The 23,528-nt window shown below is 45.0% G+C and overlaps 1 protein-coding gene across 1 annotated transcript in view; it reads right to left on the bottom strand.

Moving 5' to 3' along the window:
- Positions 1-20,312, bottom strand: part of POR (cytochrome p450 oxidoreductase) — a 479,949-nt gene extending 459,637 nt beyond the window's left edge. The window contains exon 1 of the mRNA XM_078679631.1: positions 20,176-20,312. The gene's annotated coding sequence lies outside the window, so the exon portion shown is untranslated. The remainder of the gene's footprint in view (positions 1-20,175) is intronic.
- Positions 20,313-23,528: the final 3,216 nt, after the last annotated feature.

Raw genomic sequence — 23,528 nt, 5'->3', positions numbered from 1 at the left:
TTGAGGTCGTGCTGTTGGGCTACGTGTACTAGCGGGTCCATATAAATGTTGAACAGCGTCGGGCTGAGGGAGGATCCCTGGGGTATGCCTCAGATTATCTCGGAGGCTTTGGAACTGAATGGGGGGGGAGGCGGACGCTCTGGGTTATGCCGGAGCGGAAGGAGGTGGTCCAATCCAGAGCCTTGTCTCGGATCCCTGTGGCGTGGAGGCGTGTGCGTAGTGTGCGGTGGCAGACGGTGTCGAAATCAACAGGGAGGTCTAGGAGGATGAGTGCTGCATCTCGCCGTTATCCAGCAGGGTCCTGATGTCGACGGTGGCGGCGATGAAGGCAGTCTCGATGCTGTGGTTGCTGCGGAACCCTGACTGGGAAGGGTCCAGGATTCTGTTTACTTCAAGGTATCGGGTTAGCTGTCTGTTGACGGTTTTCTCGATGACCTTGGCCTGGAAGGGGAGCAGAGAGATGGGCCGGAAGTTCTTGAGGTCTTTTGGGTCTGCCTAAGGGTCTGCCTTAAGTTTTTTTAGTAGGGCGTTGATCTCAGCGTGTTTCCAGATCTCTGGGAAGGTCACGGTCTCGAGGGAGAGATTGATGACGTTGCGCAGGTGGGGTGCGATGGTGCCGCTTGCTCTGTTGAAGACGTGGAATGGGTCCGACGGAGAGCCGCAGTGGATTGAGCGCATGGTCTTGATGGAGTCATCGATGCTCACGCTGGCCCAGGCTAGCAGGGTGTCATGGTCGATGGTGTAGGTCTGTTGTGTTGCTGTCTGTTGGGGCTGTCTGGGTGTTGAAGCTGTTGTGGATGTCTGCTATCTTGCGGCGGAAGAAGGTGGCGAGGGAGTCGCACAGGGCTTGCAACGGCGGGATATCGTTGGTGTTGGAGCTAGGGTTGGAGAGTTCCTTCACGATGTTGAAGAGCTCCTTTGTATTGTGTGCGTTGTTGTCGAGGTGGTCTTTGAAGGAGGTCCTCTTGGCCACCCTGATGAGGTGGTGGTGGTTGCGGATGGCGTTCACTGTGCCATTTCTTCTCTAGTTTCCGGCAGGCTTGCTTGGAGGCTAGGAGTTCTGGCCACTCTCATACAGGATAAGAGAATGGAAAATGGGAAGTCAAGCTTTGGTCGATGGACCCATCTACAATCTTTGATACAGTATGTCATTTTCCCTAGGTTCTCAAAGAAGTGTATGCCTATTCTGTCTGTCGTGCATCAGTGCTGCACCATCTCTCTTCACTTGCTCAAACCATACTTCAGTCCCGGTTCTTCCCATGACCTCACCTGCTAAAACTAAAGAAAGGATCTGGAAATTAATGTCACTCCAAGACCCGTGGCCAGATGCTTTTATTTTGCAAATTACAGCTCACTAATATCTCTTTTTTGGGCCACAACGTAATAAACAGGTCTATGACAAGTGCATGACTTGCTGCGATGTTAAGTCACCACTATATCACATAAGATAACCTCCACCCATGAACATTCCAAACACACACCTGCATTCTAGACGGCAATGAAATATCACTATGAACAAACACCAGTGGCAGCTAGGTACTATAAAAACTGGGTACTATAAAAATAGGAGCGAAAATAGCATATTAGCTCTTGCAAGGTCCAAAGATAGTTCTCTGCATTCGCTTACTAGCAAGGGAATTGCACTGCGGTGTTGCCACAGACTACTCCAAGAATCTTTAACAAACAACTTGTTTAAGTAAACACAAAAGGAATAACCATGTTTTTTTTTATTCCAATAGAACAGTTACCTCAAACGATCTGATTTACTTTTCCACATACAGGCTGATGGTCTAATAGAGGCGGATATTTTTGCATGTACCAATAACTTGCGGTCAGAATAACAGTATTTTCGCATGCAAGTTGGCATGGTAGTCTACACAGGTGTTGCATGTAAGAACTATTCCATGTGCAGTTTTTGTTTAATATCTGGCATGTGTGGACCAAGTTGAACACCTCCCCAAAATGATTTTACTGCATTTTTCTATAAAATCTTTTCCATAGGCTATTTTTCGTTATTTTTTAAAGCCTTACTCATCAACTATTCATTTGCCCTTTTGAGCAATTGTAAGTATGCCTCCTACTTTATAGTTTGCCTCGTACAATCATACACAAGACAATTTTTTCAATAAATCGAATATCCCAAATACTCCATTGAAAAATCACACTGGAATACTTAGTGCAAATCTATTTTGACAGGACATTAGTGTCAATCGCCATAAAACCACCATATTAGAAAACCTACAGAACTGCAGCAAGCACTAGTAAGTGCTATCGTGCTTCCAAACCACACCCAAAGATGACACTACTGCAGGAGAAAGATTAACTTTGTCGAAAAATGTTCATCACTCTATGGCTCCAAAGATAAACTTAGTAGTAACTAAAGATGCACGCGTAGTGATAAAGAGGTATTTAGGTAATCAGCACAAACAAAAATAATTTGCAGATATGTATTGTTCATAAAAGATGTAGATCAGCCTTATGAATGATGCACATAATACGTGTGGTAACAATTTGAGCAGGATGTTGTGAATAACAAAGTATTTTATAACTGACAAAAAGTTTACTGTATTCCCAAAAATCAACAGAATTCCGAAAACATAGCTCCGCCTCGGGGAAAACTGAATGATGATGTAATATTTGAGGCCAGTTTGATCTTTAGTATGTACACCTATACTATACAATTCATAAAGCAACTGAAAATTGGTCACCAAGGAAGGCTGCTAATAATTGCAACAAAATGAGGACACTTGCTACCATTTTCATATTCGAAGTCAAAAACTCGCCATAACTTCACAGAGCTAACCATTCACTAACTAGCACTCTCTAAAATACAAGGATCAATATATTCCCAATAGATGTGTGTACACAGAATGCAACAACATAAAAAGTCTACAAAGCTGGTTTATCTTTCAATCAATGCACCTGATAAGTCTTGTTTTCTAGCTTCGCCCCAAACTGTAACTGCCTTCAGTAAAAGAGCAGGGGTTTCAGCTCACTCCCATTTCATGCTACTCCAAAACCAAACAAACTCCTGTCTGCAAGTCCTCCTTGGGTTACTACTCTAGAGGAGGTGCAGCCTACAAACCAAAACCCACCATCGGATTTTGGATCTAGGTAATTTGGCTGTCGAGTGCTTGATCAATCCATTTTCCGATTCCAGTTGTCCTAGTCTTCAATGCAGCCTTTACGAAGAGTACTGACAACAGTAGCCTGTTCCATACCTATTCTTATAAATGTGACACTGAAAACTGTTTATCAAACATAGCAAGAATTATGGGTCTAGAGGAATGACAGCGAGATGAACTTGTTCTGTTTTATTCCCTACCAAGTTGATGCCTTTACAGTATCCAGGTGGCAGGAAAGGGTATCACATGATATTTTAAGCGCTTGACCTCCTCCAGGACATTTTTATTGGTGAAGTACCACACTGACATCTGCTCCATCACCCCAGGCCGTATCCCTTTGGTATCGACCACAGAACTGGGGTGTACCAGAAAATGTTTCACTAGGGCAAGGAATCCTGTAGGGGCAGTGCTTCCCATTCCGTGCCCTCCCACCACTACACACACACTACAGAAATTGTTTTATCAGCCTTGTCTGCAAGACCTATTGTTAACATTTCTTTAAAATAGGCACAGGATGGGCTTTAGCTGCACGTAGATTAGTATTTCTCTATGCCATCCTGATATCGGCTGTTTGGTGTATCATTTTGCTTCCCATGTGATTCTCCCATTGCAATTCATGGGGGACTAATTGACATCTCAAAAGTAAACTGCATCATCACACATTGAATCCATTAACTAATTTATGCGTTGTACACAGAAAACAATAACTGACATTTCTGCACTACACATTTTTTCTAATGTTTTTAGTCGGGAATCATTTGTGAGGTACACATACATTTAAATCGGTTTAGACACACCCACACCTAGGCATGAGTGTGCATAATTCAGATTCTTAAAAACATTAAAAAATGCAATAGGTCTGACTTTACTAAGGTTAAATATGGTGACAAAGGCCAGTACAAAAGCAGTTTACATGCATTAGCACATCAGGGTCAGACCTACTTGCTTCACCAACGCCAGTTTCTGAGTGCTGCAAGCAACTACTTTTTAAACACCGGTGCACAAGTAACCTTGCTCCACTTCTGACATTTCCTCTGCTCCCAAGTTAGCACTCATCTGGCACAAATGATATTATGTTATAAAACACATATAATATTATATAACATATATGTCACTTATTACCAGTGAGAATTCATCAGCCACTTTCAAAGCTGTTCAAACAGCTCAGCAGCAAATAATGATTCCCTTCCACAAATTCCACGTCCAGCCACGAATAGTTAAACAGCAGCCATCCTGCATGGTCTCCATAGCTCGAATCACAAAGATGAAAACTTCAGCTGCAGTTATCTTTTGAAACGAGTGACCGAGGAACTTTTTTTTTCCCCCACTCACTTCATAGCATCTTTGGGTGCAATATACGGATTAGTGTGGTTTTGCAAACAGAGAACACACTTGCATGGGGGTCAAGGGCTTCGCGTCGGAAACAAGTTTTGTAGTGTATTCCCCAAAATCAAATGCTTTTTTTCCATACTCAGGAGTGCTTTAAGAAGAAATAGAATATTTATATCTTTCCTGTTGTAATAAAATCAGGAAATCGTGCTGTGCTCCATTACCAATGCATGTGGTCACCTTTTTAGAGGGAGATTTACAGGGCTGCTAGGTGACTTAAGGTCAAAATTGGTTGTTTGCAAAATGGGTGAGGCGATGCTCAACGACAAGTAAAAACAAGCATTTGCAATGCAATAGGTTTCTCATTTATGCAAGTGTAAGCTATTGGGATGGTAAATGACACTGCCTTTTATTAATGTTTTAACAACAAAAATAAAAAGCATTGTTATTTGCAAAGTTATAGCTCAAACTCGCGTAAATACGAGACCCATTGCATTGCAAATGCTTGTTAATATTGTAATGCAGCAGCAGTAGGCTAGCGTTAGGGCAAATATTCTCCAACACCCTCCCAATTCTCATATGCGAGGTCCTGTTTTAATGTAAAAAACTTTTTTATGGATGTTGCACGAAACAAACAATATTTCCCTGCAAAATGTCCACAATACACTCACACATCACCCATATTACCAAGCATTTGCAATGCAATAGGTCTCGCATTTATGCAAGTTTGAGCTATCAATCAATCAATCAGTCCATTTATAGAGCGTGCTACTCACCCACGAGGGTCTCAAGGCGCTGAAGGGGGGTTACTGCTGCTCGAAGAGCCAGGTAGGGCGGAGCTGCAGCGGTGGGGAAGCGACCTACCCAAGGGTCAAGGTCTCTCTTGACATTATAAATGACAATGCCTTTTATTTTCTGTTTTAATTTTTAAAACATAAAAAGGCATTGTCATTTACAATGCCAATAGCTTAAACTTGCATAAATGCGAGACCTATTGTATTGAAAATGCTTGTTATACAGAAGCAAGTTAGAGGTGCACAATCAAGTGACTCACAAAGGCCAACACCCCACCCCCCTCCCATCATAAGGTGGGGCTCCTTACCAAAGAAAAGTAAAAAAAAAACAGGCGCACACAGAGCAGCAGCTTGAAACTGGAATAGGGATCTGTATTGGCCTGCTGAGAACGAGTGTGCATGCCATTGGTGTCGCGGACAGTTAGGGGTGGGAGATGGGGTAAAGCAAGCTGACGTGCAGGTGTACGAGTCAGAGACCTGGTAGCGGCGTATTCTGGTGTCTTCGAGACAGCAGTGCACAGCACATCAAGAGAACTAAGTCGCCAGGAAAACCCTGTGGTACCCCAACCGTTAGCAGACCTATCTGCGGCTTCTTTAGTGTGAATCTAACGGTTAACAGTAGCACGTGTGGGGCGATGTGGGAATCCATATATGAACAGAAACATCACAAAGTACAGACACCACCCGTGTTCCTCAGAATTACTATTTACATGCCACTCCGTGCCCGTCTAGATCCAGAGGAAGTCAAATTAGCAAAACATTATCCAGATGCACTGCATGTAAAGATAGTTGAAAGGAAATGAGTCTGCACATTAGTGCTGTTGGTTACCAAATTTACAGCTCACTAAGTGTTTGAAAGTTTGTGAGACTATCAGTTAACGCCTAGTACAAAATCCATAATACTTTAATGGGTGGTCGTATTTAGTTTTTAGGTCTCGCCTGTCGATGCGCATGCGCATCGAGCTTGCGAGACTATGGGGGCTTAAACAGTCTTTAACCAACTTGCAAGGAATCGTGGCGATTCCTTGCAGTGCCCGTGAAATTCAAGCTCAATGCGCATGCGCATTGAGCTTAAAAGCGAGTGCACATGCCCCCAGCCGCCTGCCTTGCATGTATTTTCCCTCAGGCGCACTCCTCCCACACCCCCGCTCCGCCCCCTCCCCTGCCTGCCGTGTCGCATTTCTTCAGTTCCCTCAGACGCACTCCAGGCCCCTGCTGCTTTCACACCCTCGCCCCGCTCCGCCCCCTCCCCTGCCCGCCGTGTCGCATTTCTCCTCCCCCCTCCCCTTCTCTGCCTTCCCTCCGTCTTGTCTCTTTTGGTCTTATTCTTGTTTTAACTTTTTTTTCATCTTGGTTTGCCTTTCTTCACTTTCTACTGCAGTAACACACTCAGTTTGTCCCTTCACGCGACAGCATCTCTCAAATTGCAGTAAGTCTACAGCGGGTTCTTTTTGATGCTCTACTTCGTTGCAGTTTGTATTTTAAATTTGCACACTTTTGATGCGGCCGCTGCTTTCACTTTTGCGTGCACAGGGACGAGTCCTCTTCACATCCACCCCCTACAAGTGGTGCCTCCCGCTCACGTGCTGCTGGGTGGCTCTTGTTTACCCCACACTACCCAACCCCCGATCTTCGGGCCACTGCACTGTCTCGCCCGCCAGATTTGCATTTTGTCTAGCACCCTCGCCTTCAGTTCTCGTTGACAGTAAATAATAAAGCGTTTCCGCTATGCCGGCTCTGCAGTGCATGGCCATGAACCATGTATGATAACATCACCCAAAGTCGCCATTCACATACCGTCTATACTACCGACTTTCAAAGGCCCTCATGCTTGTCTGGCTCCTCCCTAAGTAAAGCAATCCAGAAGTACAACTCTGAATCAAAGACTCTCTGCCTCATCACCATTTGCCAGCATGCGGAGACTTCAAAGACTTCAAGCTGTGGCCATAATCAGGCCCCCTGCTTGCCATAACCCCTCCCTTTTCCCCCTCCCTCCTGGCCACTCACACACGCAACGCCACTCACACACGCAACGCCACTCACACACGCAACGCCACTCACACACGCAACGCCACTCATCCACGCAACGCCACTCACACACGCAACGCCACTCACACACGCAACGCCACTCACACACGCAACGCCACTCACACACGCAACGCCACTCATCCACGCAACGCCACTCATCCACGCAACGCCACTCATCCACGCAACGCCACTCATCCACGCAACGCCACTCATCCACGCAACGCCACTCATCCACGCAACGCCACTCATCCATTTGCAAAACGAAAAAGGTCAAACTCTTCTATTGCGAGACCTATTGCATTTTCAATGCTTGTTACCTATGGAGCCCGGTGCCACCCAGCTGGTATAAAAATGCATTTTTTATTTCTACTCCAAATGAGGGACACTGGCTTTTATATGATGAACGCTTCTATGAACATGAGGGCACCAGCGTCTGCAGTCAGACGGAAGGGTCAATTGTTGTCGACTGCCAAAAACCATTGATGAACCGGGCAGAGTTAACAGGGTTGGGGCTTAGATGTCAGATGAAGGCCTCCGTCACGTGGGGGTACATTATTGGTCCTTGATGCGCACTGCTCTGGGTCACCCACGTGTCAGAAGGAAGTCCTTGTTAGCAGAGCGACTGAAAATTTACAGCTGACCCGACCTGGCCTGTGGTCACCGGAAACCAGACTGCGCACACTGGGCTCCCTTCGAGCGCACCCAGGGCGGGAGCGGCGAGGGATGTGCATGGAGAGCTGCTTCCACATGGGGCCTGCCGAGATATGACCCCTGCAGACTGTAATCGCCATCCAGGTATTGGCACCAAGTCCGAGATATTAGATCCTAAGCAAAGATGCTTCAGACGGGCACTTGAATCCACCTTCGGCTGCGCAAACTCTGGTTAGTGCGAAGCAGCTCTTCGGCTGCGTCCTGGCTGGCGGCTCGGAATTCTGTTGCGGCATCTCAGCTGCGGCACATGTTGAACCACATCATTAAACAAGCATTGGCCGCGAAAGTGAAAGAAAACAAGCGCTGCCCATGATGAGAGAGGAAAGCCAGATGGCGCTTCTGCACGTGCCTGTGCGCGTAACCGCACGCTCGAGGCCACACAGAAAGGATGTGGCAGGATTTTTGAATGCCCACTCACTAAATGTCTCGCCAGAGCAACGCATGCGCTGGCTCAGGCAAGACCTAAAAATAAATAAAGGTAAAACGGTATTTTAAACCATCTATCGTCAGGGTAAGCCTCTTTGCAGAACAGAGCTGGCTCTATCAGGGGCCCCCTGAAAGGTAGGGGCCCCAGACCAGAGCCCACTTTGCCCATGCCTCAAGGCGTCTCTGGTGGCCGCCATAAACTGATCTCACATTCAGTAAACACAGCAGGTCTCCACCCTCCAAAACCCGAGCACCCGATAATATACAATAAAGGAGTGCCCAGGAAGGAAAGGACACGGAAAGAAGCGCTGTGCTCTTCTACTCCTCCCCCGGCCTTTTCTGCCTCTGCAGCCCCCACACGGCCTGCGGAGGAAACACACTGCAATGTATCAGCGTCGCTGCTTCCATCCATGCTGGTGTCTGTTCACCCAACATGACCGTCTCGTGCCAGACTTCCCCACAGTGAGGGGCAGAGTGAGTGTATGACATGGGTAGTGACACACTTCATACACCATGAGAAATACCATTGAAGGTATACAGGATTTAGAGTTCTGAAAGCATTAAAGACAGACGGGGCACATGCAAGGGACCTAAGAAATTAGGGCCTGATTCACATAACTAACTTAAGACAAAATCCTAAAATTACTACCATTTTGCTATTTACAGAAGGCACTTACTCATTTTGGTATTCACTGAAGGCACTTACTCATTTCGGTATTCACAGAAGTTAGGAGTCCTAACTTTAGGACTCCTAAATGCCTTCTGTGAATACCGAAAGTCTTAAAGTTATGATTTCTCTCAGTTTAGGAGTCCTAGAGAAAAATCCTAACTTTAAGACTTTTGATATTCACAGAAGGCATTTAGGAGTCCTAAAGTTAGGGCTCCTAACTTCTGTGAATATCGAAACGAGTAAGTACTTTCTGTGAATACCAAAATGGTAGTAAGTTTAGGATTTTGTCTTAAGTTAGTTTGGTGAATCGGGCCCTTAGTGTATTCAATGAGATCGAACAGGTGGTTTTCAGATTTCTCTTAAACGATGACCAGTAGGTTCTCACAGAGCCCGAAGTTTTCTAAACGGTTTAAACGAACAATTGCTGGGAGCGTGGGTTGTGTCTCCTCAGATTACGTTGTGTCTTTATCTGGACGTGTTGTAGTGAGTAAGGAAGGGGGTTCTGCTGTAACCAGGCCAATTTTACTCAGGGGAGAAAAGCAACGACCAGCTCCAAGTGCAAGGGGTTCAGAAAAGGGCCCTTAATTGAGAAGCATTTCCAAGAATGTGTGCAAGAAGCCCCTTCACATCCAGGGAGGTTCTATGAATGCAGGGTCGGAGAAAAGAGGTGAGAAGAGGCGAGTGCAGCTGTGAGAGTGGGTGAAAGGTCATCTAGGACTTAGTTGGGGCGGGAGATACACCCAAGCTGGGTGTGGGGTGGTTCAGTGCTCCCTCTGCGAGGTTGCTCTGTCCCTGAAACTGCCCACAAGCTTTGCATCTGGAATAAATCTGCTCATGTGTACCTTCCAAAAGAGGTCCATTAGACAGTTCGAATCTATGGCGGGGGAGGGAGGGTGAACAAAAAGAAGAGAGGTACCCCAATCATCAGAAGTCTGTTCTTTCATCTCCTGAAAAAGACATCTTAGGGTCAACAAAGTGTATGGCAGGTCAGACCTTCACATACATGAAGCCACCGGGATTTAAGTGACCTCGGCTGTACCTTCCCAAACTTTGGATGAGGCACTTGGAGAGCCCAGCTCAATGGGGCACACTTCTGTGATGAACACAAACACACCCTATACAGGAATGGCACAGACTAGACTCATTTGACACAGTGCAACACTCACTAGCACTTACATTCAGCCCCTTCAGGTTGTGCCACTCTTTTTCTGCCCCCCCCCCCCCCAACCCCTTTTTCAATACTTGGATATAGCCCGATACAATACTGGGATTTTGGGCAGGTGGGAGAGGGGGGGGTTGGCTCCTCCTTTTCTTAACGAACAGTTGTCCTTTTTCACAAATGACAATTTACGCCACCTTAACCCTTTCCATGCTCATGACAGCTCCACGCTGTCATGAGCCATGGGCGGCGTGTGCTCATAACGGCGTGGAGCCGTCATGCAACTGCCGCTCGCCCACGCTCTGCCTACGCGGCACTAATTCCTGCCTATGCGGGCGAATTAGTGAGTGGGCGGGGTCATGATGGCTCCACACCGTCATGAGCATACGCCGCCCGTGACTCATGATGGCGTGGAGCCGTCATGAGTAAGGGAGAACCAATATTGTAACCTAGTTCCAAACTGTGTTACATTCCGTTGCACCTCCTACCGATTGAATGGTTTCAAATTTGGGGCTGTATTTCCTTTAAAAAGATAAAATCTTAAGCGACCTTTCCCAGTCCTACAGCCCTAGTAAAGATCTATTGTGTATTTTGCGAATGAGCAGAAGTTGTATCAAGGTTTGTGCAGCAAACTTTGTTCCAAAATACGATGTGTGCCTGGTCAATCGTGCACAGTATTGTTCTATATAAGAGCTTCAGATAGAACACATCTTGGTATCCAGCTGCATCTTCCATGGTAGGTGGATTTGGCTCTTCCACTCCTCCCCAGGCAGCCCACTCTGCATTCAACATGGAGTGGGAGGTCTGGACACCTGAAGGGGTTGAGCAGGGGATTAAAGAAAGAAAGGCGGAAGCAGATCTAATCTAAAGAGTGTATAATGGGGGCACAGTACAAGTGAAGCCTCTTTTCGAAGCCTGATCACAGACTGCAGAGGAGACGGACGTGAATCTGGGACAGAGGGAAACACGGAGTCCACATCTTCAGACAACCTTTCAACGGAGAGATCTCACAACCCAAGAAGGCTCAACTCAGCCTCTCTCAGGAAACACACACGTGGACGTCAGTGCTGAAGGAAATGGACGTTACATCCGAAGGCACCTCTTGCACTATCTAGCCTTTCCCTCAACTGCACATGGTAGCAGAGGCAATAACACTGGGTAATTGTCTCCTGAGGCGGAAGCCGGGAGCAGTGATTTCTTATAATTCACGCCACACTTTGTCTTTTTAAATTTGCACGTAAAATTCATACCTGCACTGTTTGACATTCTTCAGTCCCTGGAGGTGCTGGGTTTTTGGAGGGACAATACTCCCTCACACCACCACAGGAGCGGGCAGACATCTTGTGGGGGCGGGAGGGAGAAGCACGAGCAGCCTCTAGTGTTTGCTCCTCGGGCTCTATTAAAGAGGATGCGTTCACGCACGTGCGCAGCGGGCGCGCCAAAGTCAAGCTCGTCTGCACCCGTACGAGCCCAAAGGCCAGAGATGCTGCATCTCTCAAGGTAAACCTTTGCCATCCAGCCCCATACACTATTCATCTGAATCCTTAATCGAAATCAAAACTTTGGCGGACGTTAATAATCACTCTTATGCTAACTGTCCTAAGAAGCTCCCGCCCTTTTTACGCCAGTAACCTGTAACCACTGTCAATTCCAAATGGCAACACTAGTAGGGGATCTTCAACCCCCTGGGGTAAAAGTAGAGCCTGCCACTATGAGTCAGAAACATATTCTGTGCAATGTTAGAGCCCTTGCTAAACACCCACTTGAAATTTGGGACAAGATTGTCTCGCATGACCCTGCTGTCTGTTTTTTCACCGAAACATGGTTGTGCCCCTCTAACCATCCCATAATTACCCTGGCCATACCAGAAAATTATAAATGTATCCATCTGGACAGAAAGACTAAAGCAGGTGGAGGTTTTGCCATTGCCTTCAAAAAGCATCTGGCAGTGAACTGGGTTTCTACGGTCAGGAATGACTGTTTAGAATTAGGAATCTTTAAAGTCTCCTCGTCCGCCTCAGACAGTTGGTATGGCACCTTAGTTTATCGGCCCCCTGCCCCCAGAGTCAAATTTATAGATTTTCTGGTGGAACATCTTGCGTTACATGTACTCGCTGCAAACAAATTTCTCTTGCTTGGAGATTTTTTACTTCCATGGAGAGAATTCTACCGATCCCGAGGTCAATAAACTTTTCGCCTTCCTTGAATTAATGGGACTTAACAAAGGGTTGAAGGCGCCACTCATAGAGCAGGTCACCTATTAGATCTGGTCTTCGCCAACACAGATCAGTTGAGATGTGACCCTTCAGACCCTCTTTCCTGGATAGACCACTATGATCTCGATCCATACTAAGGAGTCGTGTCCGAAGAGCTCTAAATGCCCTATTAGACAGAATCCTATACTGAGCAGGACTTGGCGCAACTTCTCTTTAGAGGCATTCAACAAGGTCCTCTCCCCAGATTCGGTAACTTACTCTATGGAAGTTTCCAAAAAGCTAAAGGCATTCAATACTGCCGTAGAAACCGACCTAGATGCTGTGATACCAAAAAAGAAACTGCGATCTACTCAACGGCGGCCCTCCACCCCTTGGTATACGGTGGAAATTGAAGCAGAAAAAGCCAGCAGCAGGCTTCTGGAAAGAACATGGCGCTCCAACAAGACCCACCAAAACAGACTCCTCTATAGACAGGCTCTATCTAAATACCATCTCAACTTAAAAGAGGCTAGACGTAGGTTTATCATTAACCATATTGATAACGCCAGTAACTCTTCAAAAACACTGTTTGGTATAGTGCGGGATTTTGTATCTCCTAAAGTTTGCAGTCAAGCGCCAATTGAATCTCAGGATTTATGCAACTCCTTGGCATCTCATTTTCAAGAGAAAATATCAAACATTTATGAGAACTTTTCTTCATCAGTTTCTCGTGATGCTGCACCCTCTACTATATCAGAGGAGCATAATAATACGGTAGTCTGTTGCTTAAACAGCTTTGAACTGATCACAACGAAGGAGGTCATGAAAGGCCTTGCTTCCGCCAAATCCGGATCACCGTCAGATCTTTGCCCGCCAAAAATAATGGGGCTGCTAGCCACAAGCTGTGCTCTGGTAATCCGAGATATGTTTAATCAGTCGATCCACACTGACAATATTCCAGCCACTTGGAAGGAGGCATTTGTTCGCCCAATATTTAAAAAAATCATGGCTGATCCTTCATTTCTTGGTAACTACCGTCCTATTTATTTGCTACTACTGCTGGGCAAAATATTGGAAGGTATTATTAACAGACAATTAAGCTCTTACTTGGAGGCTAATCATCTGCTGGATCCTTCGCAGTCTGGTTTCCGGACAGGCTTTAGCACAGAGACCGCTATTCTAGCCGTGACAGACAGACTATAGAAGCAGGAGGCTCAGTAATTCTGATCCTCCTAAATCTCTCCGGGGGTTTTGACACCATCTCACATTCTAAGCTGGCAGAGAGATTTCTTGCCGGTGGCATCAAGGAGGTAGCACTCAAGTGTCAATCACTTTCTGTCTGAGAGAACGCTGGGTCCTTATATCTCGGCAAAAATGCATCTTGACAAGGGTGTTCCGGAGGACTCTGGCTTAAGCCCAACTCTTTTCAACTTATACATGGCTCCGTTGGCAGGGCTAGTCGAGCGGCTGGATTTTGAGATCATCTCGTATGCTGATGATATGCAGCTTATGTTTACCATCGGACAAAACCCAGAGCTCGACAAAAACCGTTTTGCCACTGGTACGCTTGCCATCTCTAAATGGATGACAGCAAATAGTCTCCAGTTAAATCCAGAAAAAAAACGGAGGTCATGTTAATGGGTAAAGTCTCTGACATTTTGTCGGAGGACTGGTGGCCCACTAAGTTGGGCTTGGCCCCCTCCCCTAAACAGTCAGTAAAAAAATCTGGGTCTAAAATTGGACCGGGCCCTGACTACGAAGGATTACATTGCGGCCAACACAAGCTTGTGCTATTATGGTCTCCAGCTTCTTAGGAAAATTCTTCCCTATTTGCCTACCCCCCACCGCAGAACAGTAGTCCAGGCAATGGTAATCAGTCGCCTCGACTATGGCAATGCTTTGTTGGCTGAAGTGGGAGACAAACTCCAAGTAGTACAAAACACTGCAGCAAGAATGATTTTAAATCGTCCTTCGGGCTCATCTTTGGCCCCCCTGCTAAGGGAACTGCATTGGCTGTCAGTGAAGAAGAGATCCTTTTTTAAGATTTGCTGCCTTACATACAACGCACTGAACGGAAGATGTCCCCTATATTTGCAGAAAAAAACTATTAAAATATTCCCCTTGCAGGAATCTTAGATCTAGCACTCAGGATCTTCTTCAGGTCCCTCAAATTTGCCTCGTCCGCACGGGGGCAGAGCCTTCTCCTAGCTTGCGCCAAGATATTGCAATGAGCTCCCTCCCTTTTTACGCAAAATCCCAAGCTACAGCATTTTCAGGAAACAGCTGAAAGCTTTTCTCTTCTAATAAAGTAACCCAAATTATACCAGCCCATTTCAATCTTTCAGGACAATCTCCTAGTTAGCGCCGAGATGCCCCAGGGCGATTTCAGCACTTTATAAATATTTAACATAACATTACTGATGGAAGAGCGAGTTTGCTGCAGTACTTGGATCGGGTGCAAGCCCAGAGTCTGCGGAAATCCCTTTTCCTCCCCATGACCCCGTGCGCCTCTGAGCTCCGTGCCTGCTTCACAGCTGTTGTGAAGACTTTTCTTATCTTCTTGGTAAATAAACAAGCAGATAAGATAAGTCTTCCTTACATGGGGGAAGCAGGCAATCCAGTCCGGACAGGCCGGACCAAAAAGCCAAAGGGACGCAACCCAGATAGCTCATTTCTAATGGCAGGCCACCGTTTAGCATAAACGGTGACGCCAGCCAATGGAAATGAGGGGCGGGGCTTAAAGCCCTTTTCTGAAACTACTTCTTAATAATAAATCTCGCAAGGCGCGCAGCGCATGCGCTGCCACGCGAGATCTAAAAAAAATGGCGGGGATTTCGGGAGTGTTCATACGAGAGACGACCGTTCCGGCGCAATGGTATTTGTAGCTCACAAAGCAGCAGCATGGAAAACGGAAGCTGATGGCAGTAAAGAACCCATTTTAAAAACCTTAATATGCTGGAAAGCAACATTTAGAATTTGTTTTTAAAATTAGGAACACAGAAAAATCAGACTTTTGAATTAAGGAACGTTCTAGGAGACTTGAAATATTACAAGAGGCTTCTATGGAGAAATGAGACTGAAATTGCTTCTTATCTCTCTATGAAACGTACGTCAGAGCAGGAAACGTTCCATACACAGACTAAACAGATGCCACATAAGATGAGAATACACTTTTCAAACGTAGTAAAAAGAAACTCGTAATGATATATGGATCAAAACAATGTTTATGGTAATTTGTGAGACTAAAATACAACTTACAATACCAAAACAATACTCAGTATAAAGTCACTAATTCTAAACGATAGGGCATTAAAGACACCAGACACTTGACTGGAGAAACAGGCAACCGAAAAGTTGGGGTGAAAATCTGGGGAAAACAGATAGGCAGGACAATGCTAGCTATAGAATTGCAGCAGTTTTGCAAAAACATTTTTTAAAAATGCAACTCAAATCCCTGCTACGTTTTGTGAACATTAAGATTACCCTCATGGCTCAAGAATCCTATGCAGATCGTGTAGAACTGAGATACTGATAACTTGCTTGCAGCAAGAGACTCACCCACAAACGTGAAGGGGCGCATCTAATACAAGCGGGATACATATGTCTCAACTACAAGCCAGATTTCCTAAAATGTAGGGACTGCAGGATACTTCGTCTCCAAGACATATCCCTGCATATGAATCATTTAACAGTCAGGTTATACTGCACATGATCTCACTGGACTGAACGTTTTCCCTCCCTTAATGAGGGGCGATGCTAAGATCTGATGAGCTCAAGAAATGTCCATACTAATCATGGACTGATAACATCTTGTAATTGAATAACTCCCAACAGCTACTTCAGAAGCACAAAAACAAAAGTATGCTCTTTTTCGGGCTCAAAGTCAAACTGGACTTCGAGTTAATATTTCAAGTAAACTTCGAAAGGATCTTACTAACTCCCATTCCACACTGCTGTATACTGCAATCTTCATTAAAAACCATAAGTCAAGCATTCATGCCCAGCTTCAAAGAAGCAGTCCAGGGGTGTTAATTAATGTTAGTATGACTCAAAAGTCCAAATATGATCTGTATTTTGCACAATCCATCTTTACCTTTGTCTTCTCTGTTATTTGATCACTCACATTCCCACAAAGGAGGCAAGCAAATTATTAGCTGTGAGTAATGTCAAACGCTTCTGTCTTAACTAGAATAAATAACCCTACATTAGCATGCCAAAAGAGCAATACAGCCTCCAATTGGTACAAAACTCAGCAGCCAGACTGGCAAATGAAAGTAAATCCAGGAACTTAAACTTGCCAATATTGAAGTCACTTTGCAAGCTCCAATTCAATACGCATACTTAGGAAGACTCCACCACATCAGCACCAAATTTCACAACATCCAAAGATGGACCTATACTAACCCGATAAAAACCTATGACAGATTTGCTGATTATGATACAGCTCAAAAATAAGAAAATTACTTTAGACTTCATTAACTCAGGTCTGGAGTGTGCCATCATGATCATCGGCTAACTTTGTACATCTCGCTTGTAAAATGAGACTTTTCTTTCTCCAGAATACCACCCCAGTCTCCATGAGGCAGGAAGACTGGAGGAGATTCAGTTTGCAAACCAGTACCTAAGAAGGAAAGGGACAACACCAGGGAACAAAGTTCATAAAAATGGATGTATATAGGATTATATTGTAAGTCTTCAAAGCTGCATAAAAATAAACTCAAACATTTTGTTGCAAAATTAAAGGACAAAGACCGAAAAGGAAGGCACGGTACTTGTTAAATGTTATTACCAGAACTGATGATTGCTCTCATTATCCTGATTAAGACTGGAAAAAACACACAACATTTCAACACCGGCCTTTTAATTAAATGGCAGTCTGAATACTGAACCAAACTGAACTGTCCAGTTTGAGATTGTAAAAATAAAAACTATTAAATAAATTATAATTACAAGTATGAGAAAAGCAACTGTAGTTTTTTTTGGAATTATGTTTGTTAAACTATTAATTTATACGAATTGGGAAGAGTCAATGTGCATATTAAAATGAGTTTCCAAAGTTGAGAGCCATGTAAAATCAGATTGTGCCCCCCCAAGAGGACAATGGGAGCATGAAGCTCCAAGCGTCTTGCTGGTTTGTCCTTAGGGTGAGAGAAGCAAACCAGTAGCAGCCTGAATCCAACACTTAGGAATGAGATTGTAGAACCCCATGTTTATTTCTGAAAAAGTGACCAATGACTATGTAAAAGGGTAGGCGCCGATGTATTGAATACGGAAAATGTGGTCAGGGTGGCATCCTTCATCACATTTACCTACATATTTATTAAGCATGACCCAGTTCACCTCTTCTTCCTCTGGCTGATATGGTTTGGTTAGGGTCCTGCCACAATGATATCAAATTCTTATGATGGGTGGCAAATACTTTTGCCTCTTTACAGTCTCCTTCCCAAAATTGCTGCCTGTTAATATTCACCTCAGTGACAATTATCTGGGATAGAGAAAGGCGATCAGTGCGTGGCTGAAGCAAAATTGTGACTTCTCCCTCACTCACACTTGACTTTGGGAGTGGACTATAAAATCTGCAGCAGGGAGATCCACAAACATGACAAACTGAACAAGAGCTGCAATGACGAGCCATAGTCACTAGCTCCAGACTCTTAGCCCCAGACAGCAACCCTGGCTCTGGAAAAGAGGCCAGGCACACAAATTGCTTTAGTAGAGCCACAGTCACAAAGCCAGCTCAGACAGCAATGCCCATATGTATACAAAATGTGGTCTATCATGGAAACCAATATACCACTTGAACTGCAAGCTGCAGACCAAATGTCAACCCTGACACAGAGCCCCGGAATCAACCCACTGTCTACAAAACAAAGCCACATCCCCCATCTCAAAAACTTTTCAGACACAAACCACCTGGCTCTAAAGGGCCCACAGACAGCCGCCCCTTTCTCCTCTGAGACTGAATTCCTAAACAACCAATCCCCCACCCCCACAAAGCACAAAATGCACCCTCCATGGTGAGCACCACACACAAATCTCCAGGACCTAATGTATTTGATTCTGATAACTAGTAAGACACAGAAACCATTGAAATTGATATCCATTCATATAACCCAAAATCTGAAAGGTAGAGCAATCTCTCTGCCCCCTACTCCAATATAACCTTTCACAATGTACCAATCCATTGCACCAAAAACAAGTACATTCATTTTTATAAATGATAGCTGGGAGTCGAGTGCACTTTAACACCATATTCCAAATACAGTAGCACACTGAACACGAGTTCATGTTTTAAAAGACCGACATACTAGCCTCTATTTTATGCAACTATATTTTATTTGATCAAATAATAGTCTTGATGGAGAACCTTGAAAGGCTAGGGGACGTTAGATAACTTATGCCAAGAAATGTTGAACCTGTTAGTTGTCATAATATTTCCCAAAGAGGTGCTGACAAGGTTGTGCCAAAGTCCACAAGGAAAGTAACAATGCCTGTAATTTATGTTGATTACTTTTCACGGTGATTGGACAGGAAAATATTCAGCCAATCCGAGCAATGAGACAGATGCTTTATAGATACTCATGGTTAACTGCAGTGATTGTATGCATTGAGGTAAAGCCTTTATAAATCGATACCAGACTTGCTGCAGTGTTAGTCCATTGCAAACCCTGTGATGGCCCCTCAAGCACAGTTAGAGGAGAAAGTAACAAAGGTAGATCTAGAAGCTGGCAGTGAGCCAGGGAGGAATATGAAATAGATCAAACGTCCTTCTGTCCGCAGTATTGGCCGTTACCCCGGAAATGTTCCAATTTGGGAAAAGAGGGTACTAGTCTAATTATGCTCATACTTTAATTAAGGATCGGGTAAAAGACAAACAGATAAAGTATGTTTCCGTATGCCCTCGGTTGTCAACGCTGCTCCTTTGCCGCCCCCACTTCACACAGAGAATTCATGATTAAAGTGTCCCACAATCTGATCCTCTTCACAAAGTCAAGAAGTCAGTCAACCGGTCCACTCCCCCGAGTAGTCATGTGTCAGAGCCACCATCCATTACAGAGGTCGTTAACCATTACATCTGTGGAAATGCGGCAAGTGTCGTACTCCATGGCAAAGGGTTTGAGATAAACCTCCAAGATTAGATGGCATGAAGCACACACCTGGGGACCTCTGTGCCTCCCCCGGATCGGACTCTGACAAAACCCCCGCCTCCATCAAAACCCCTTTCAAGCGAGCAAACAGCTCCGATTACATAATTCACTTACTCCAAAAGGGAAGGAGTTAAACTACTACCCCACAGTCAGCAGTCCTCCACTGTCCGTTCTTAGTGTCAACCGTCAGGAAAAAAAAAACTTAAAGGTCAAGGGGGCCGACCCCATGCTTCCGGTGAGAGAAGTGCCCACAGTCTCACCCTCAGGCCAGGTGACGGCAGTTACTCGCCGGCCTCAGAAGGGGCTCTACAGTAGTTGTCAACATCCACATTATAAACTCGTTAGCCAGATCCATTGTTAGCCTCAAAGTCGAGGCGTAAAGTTGACCCATTCTCCCTTCATTAGTACAGGTGTGCTTCGGGTCCTCGGCAGGTACCATGCTCATGGCGGCCATGTACCGGCACCACTGCTTGACGCCTGGTTCTTCTTTTCATGAAAAACCCGTCCCGGTCACTAACTGTCTCTCGTCTTCTCCATTGAGCGTCACGCATTGTCGCGGCAAGTGTCCCCCTCCCCTGACTAGCGCTCACCTTCAGGCCGTGGCGGCGGCGGCGGCAGCACTCTCAGTCTCTTCCTATCTCCGTGGACGCTCCGGTCAGAGAGGACAGAAGGAGCAGTGTTTCCCGATCAAAAATTCAAAGCAAGCACAATCTCCCTTGAAAAGAAGCCCAAACATGTGTCAATCCTACCAAAAAACAGCCCAGTAGAAGCTCAACAGCAAAAAAATCAACGAAAATACCGTAAATATTACAAATCTACGTGTTTTGTTTATTTATTTAATGCGATTTTCTATAGCGCGAACATTACCCAAAGGTGTCAGAGCGCTTTACAAAAGACCCAGTTGCGATACATAAGGTTGAAAGTTTTAAAACAAAAATGATGGTCTAATTGGTAGACTCGACTTGAATGTGAGATATTCATATACTCATCAAAAAGTGTACTTGTGGTATCTCCCTCTTCTGCCTCCCCCGGCGGCTCTGCGTGTGATGGTGCTGCTCGCGGTGACATCATTTAGAATGTCACCGCGACCAGCGTTCCAAGGCGAGCGCCGGGGACACTAGTTGAGGTGACAGCTCCAGGTCAAACAGGATTACTTTAGAAGCCATTCCAGATTCATTGGATGATCATTCAACTACACTAGAAGTCATTTTCACATCATCAAGCTCTTGAAGTCATCAGCAGAGCTGAGAAAAGTGAGCCTGATGATTTGAGGATGATTTGAAAATGAGTATCTGATGACGCCAAAAAATGTGATTATTCCTGATGAACAGAGGATAAGCAGTTGATGACTTCTCAAGATGAGATGCTTCCTGATGATTTGAGGATGCTTTAAAGATGACTATCTCTTTACTTCATAGGCACTCACAACATTAAACTGGGCCTGGTTTTTTGAGGAGGGCTTGCTTATTACTTTCTCTGAAATGGTTTAATTTTTGTTACAAAAAATAAAGCCTTATAGATAATTTCAGAATTATTTGTTTATTAGTGAACAACGAATACTGTTTAGATATTTCACAAGTATTCATTTCCATACAAATAAATGGTGCTTCATACTAATAGGTTCTTCACACACCAGTAAGTAGAGTGTAGCATGCTGCCTTATTGAAAGTGGTTATTTAATATTAACATTGAACATTTATGACAAGTCACTAATGGGCAGTCTCCCTACCCTAACTTTTACTCTGATATTCTTTCTTTGCTTATCTCTACTCTTTTTTCTGTTTTATTCCGTAGCTTCATTGCTGAGTTCATTTATCATCACACAATGTTTTCTCTTCTGGAATGAGGTCTTTTGAAGCTTCAAAAGGAATAAAAGGGTGATAAGCATCTGGCCTCACAGCGCTATTTCTTTAGTCCAAATGCTGTACTTTTGCACGGTATTACACAGTCGATGGCAGTTTGTTTGCAAAACTTTCTATAAGAAATAGGTGCAAATACCTAGAATTATTTTTTCCTGAGCAGGTGCAGGGGGTTTCTTTGGTTTGTTCCCAGTGAAGAAGCTGGCTCAGAAAGAACCAATTATGCTACAGAGGGACCCCAATGCTGTGGGCTAGCACCGCCTTACCCCATTGCATCAATACTTTGTTTTCCCTTAGCTGTGGGAAAAGAGAGCTCTGTGGCTTAGAGGGACACACATGTCTGATTGTCATGGTGCATTAGACTGCTGCAGGCTATTGGTAGGCTGGAATGGCATGCTACTCATAGCACACTTCCATACATCGGAAAATTGCCTGTCACTGCAGTCGCATCAAAAGGAGGCACAGGCTGCACCATGGCTGCATTGAATTCCTTTCCTCAGTCCTTGCCAATGAGCCACTCCGCGCCCAACATGTAACCCTATACTGACTCACGGCAGGCTTAGGGTTCCATACTGATAACTAATTGCCCGACAGCAGCAGAATCTCAAAGTCGGATGTTTACAATCAATCAGCAGGCAAGTGATTAGGCTCGAAATAGGAAGGGCTGGCATAAATGTATTTCCACTCAAGTAAAGAGCCCCAATATCTTTGGGACAAGTTTATGCTATATAAATAACTGGAAACACAGGGATATTGACCTCTGCCTGTCTTTTGGTACAGAAATGTCATCAGAGCGAGGCAGAATTGTTAATCGGTTTATGTTTTAAAACTTTCACTTTTAAAAGATAATAAATAATACGATTCACTAAGGTAAATCTATTCAGCCTCTAAAAAAATACATTCACTTGAACTATATGACACAATATTTTATTATATCATGATATTTCTTGTCTGCTAACATACAATTAAAGATTGCAGAGAAGCACTGCTGAAGAGGCCGGAGGTGAGGATGCAGTTGAAGAAGCGGGTGCTCTTTACAGCCTGCCAGCACTCTGCTGCATTAATGAATTCTGCCACAGCCTCAGCAGTGTGTGTGCAGACCTTGCAGCAAGCGAAAGTCGCTCCCGGTAAGTACTACTATTACGGTGTGCTGACCGCGTGTGTAGGCAGTGGCCACAGTAAGTTCCATTCATAATTCTAATATCAGACTGATTGACATGTCTGCTGACTCATCCTAAGACTCGTGCCGTGGTGTGCTGGGCTCAGCTGACTGCACTAGCAGCTGAGACCCTGCCACACCGGCTGCCTCGATCTGTGACTGACCTGGTCAGTGGCCTGCAGACTTCCGTGCACTGACAGAACTGTTGGGGGGGACGCACCTTCTTCTTTCATTCATTTTACGGCACCTTCCGCCATAGCATCGCACTGTGCGCCAGTTTCTGTCTCACCTCACTGGACCGATCTGTGCAGTTTAAGAAGCGTTCTTCAGTGTACACTGTACACGTTTGTTGCGCATGACTGTCCCACACTCCGTACCCTTTGCAGTCATGCGCTTCTGGCCCCCCGCACTCCCCTTGCTATTAATCCTCGGGAGACGGCACACAAACTAACGCCATTAAAACCTTATAGTGTCTAATGAGAAACAATTAGGTAGCAGAAGCACTCGGATTGGTTTGTGGACAGTGTGGCCGTCGGCGCTGATAAGTTTCATTTTAGCGCATCGCTGCTCAAGGATATTTAGAATGTGCACTACCATGACGATGGAATCTGTCTGTCTCGCAGCCTAACTATTGATCTAACAATGTCTCTGTCTGTAAATCAGTCTCTTTCTATGTCTCCTCATTAATCCATCTCTGCCCATTATTGCCCGTCGATCTGTCAGTCCCGATTGTGTAATAAGGTAAACACAACTACAAGTCCCAGAATGCAATGTTGAAGTGCCTTGTTATGCACTTCCGTTGGCGCCGGAAGTGATGTCATGTCGGAGCGTCGGGCACTCGTTGGGTCAACACGCATGGGTCAGCAAGATATTTACAAAGTGGACATGGCGCCTGTTAAACCTCTTCCTCTAGATTATTGCAGAT

This window comes from Lissotriton helveticus, chromosome 3_1 (genome assembly GCF_964261635.1).
Source record: "Lissotriton helveticus chromosome 3_1, aLisHel1.1, whole genome shotgun sequence".
Taxonomy (NCBI): Eukaryota; Metazoa; Chordata; class Amphibia; order Caudata; family Salamandridae; genus Lissotriton; species Lissotriton helveticus.
Note: the sequence above shows the minus strand (reverse complement) of the source record. Positions and strands in the feature narration are given on the sequence as shown.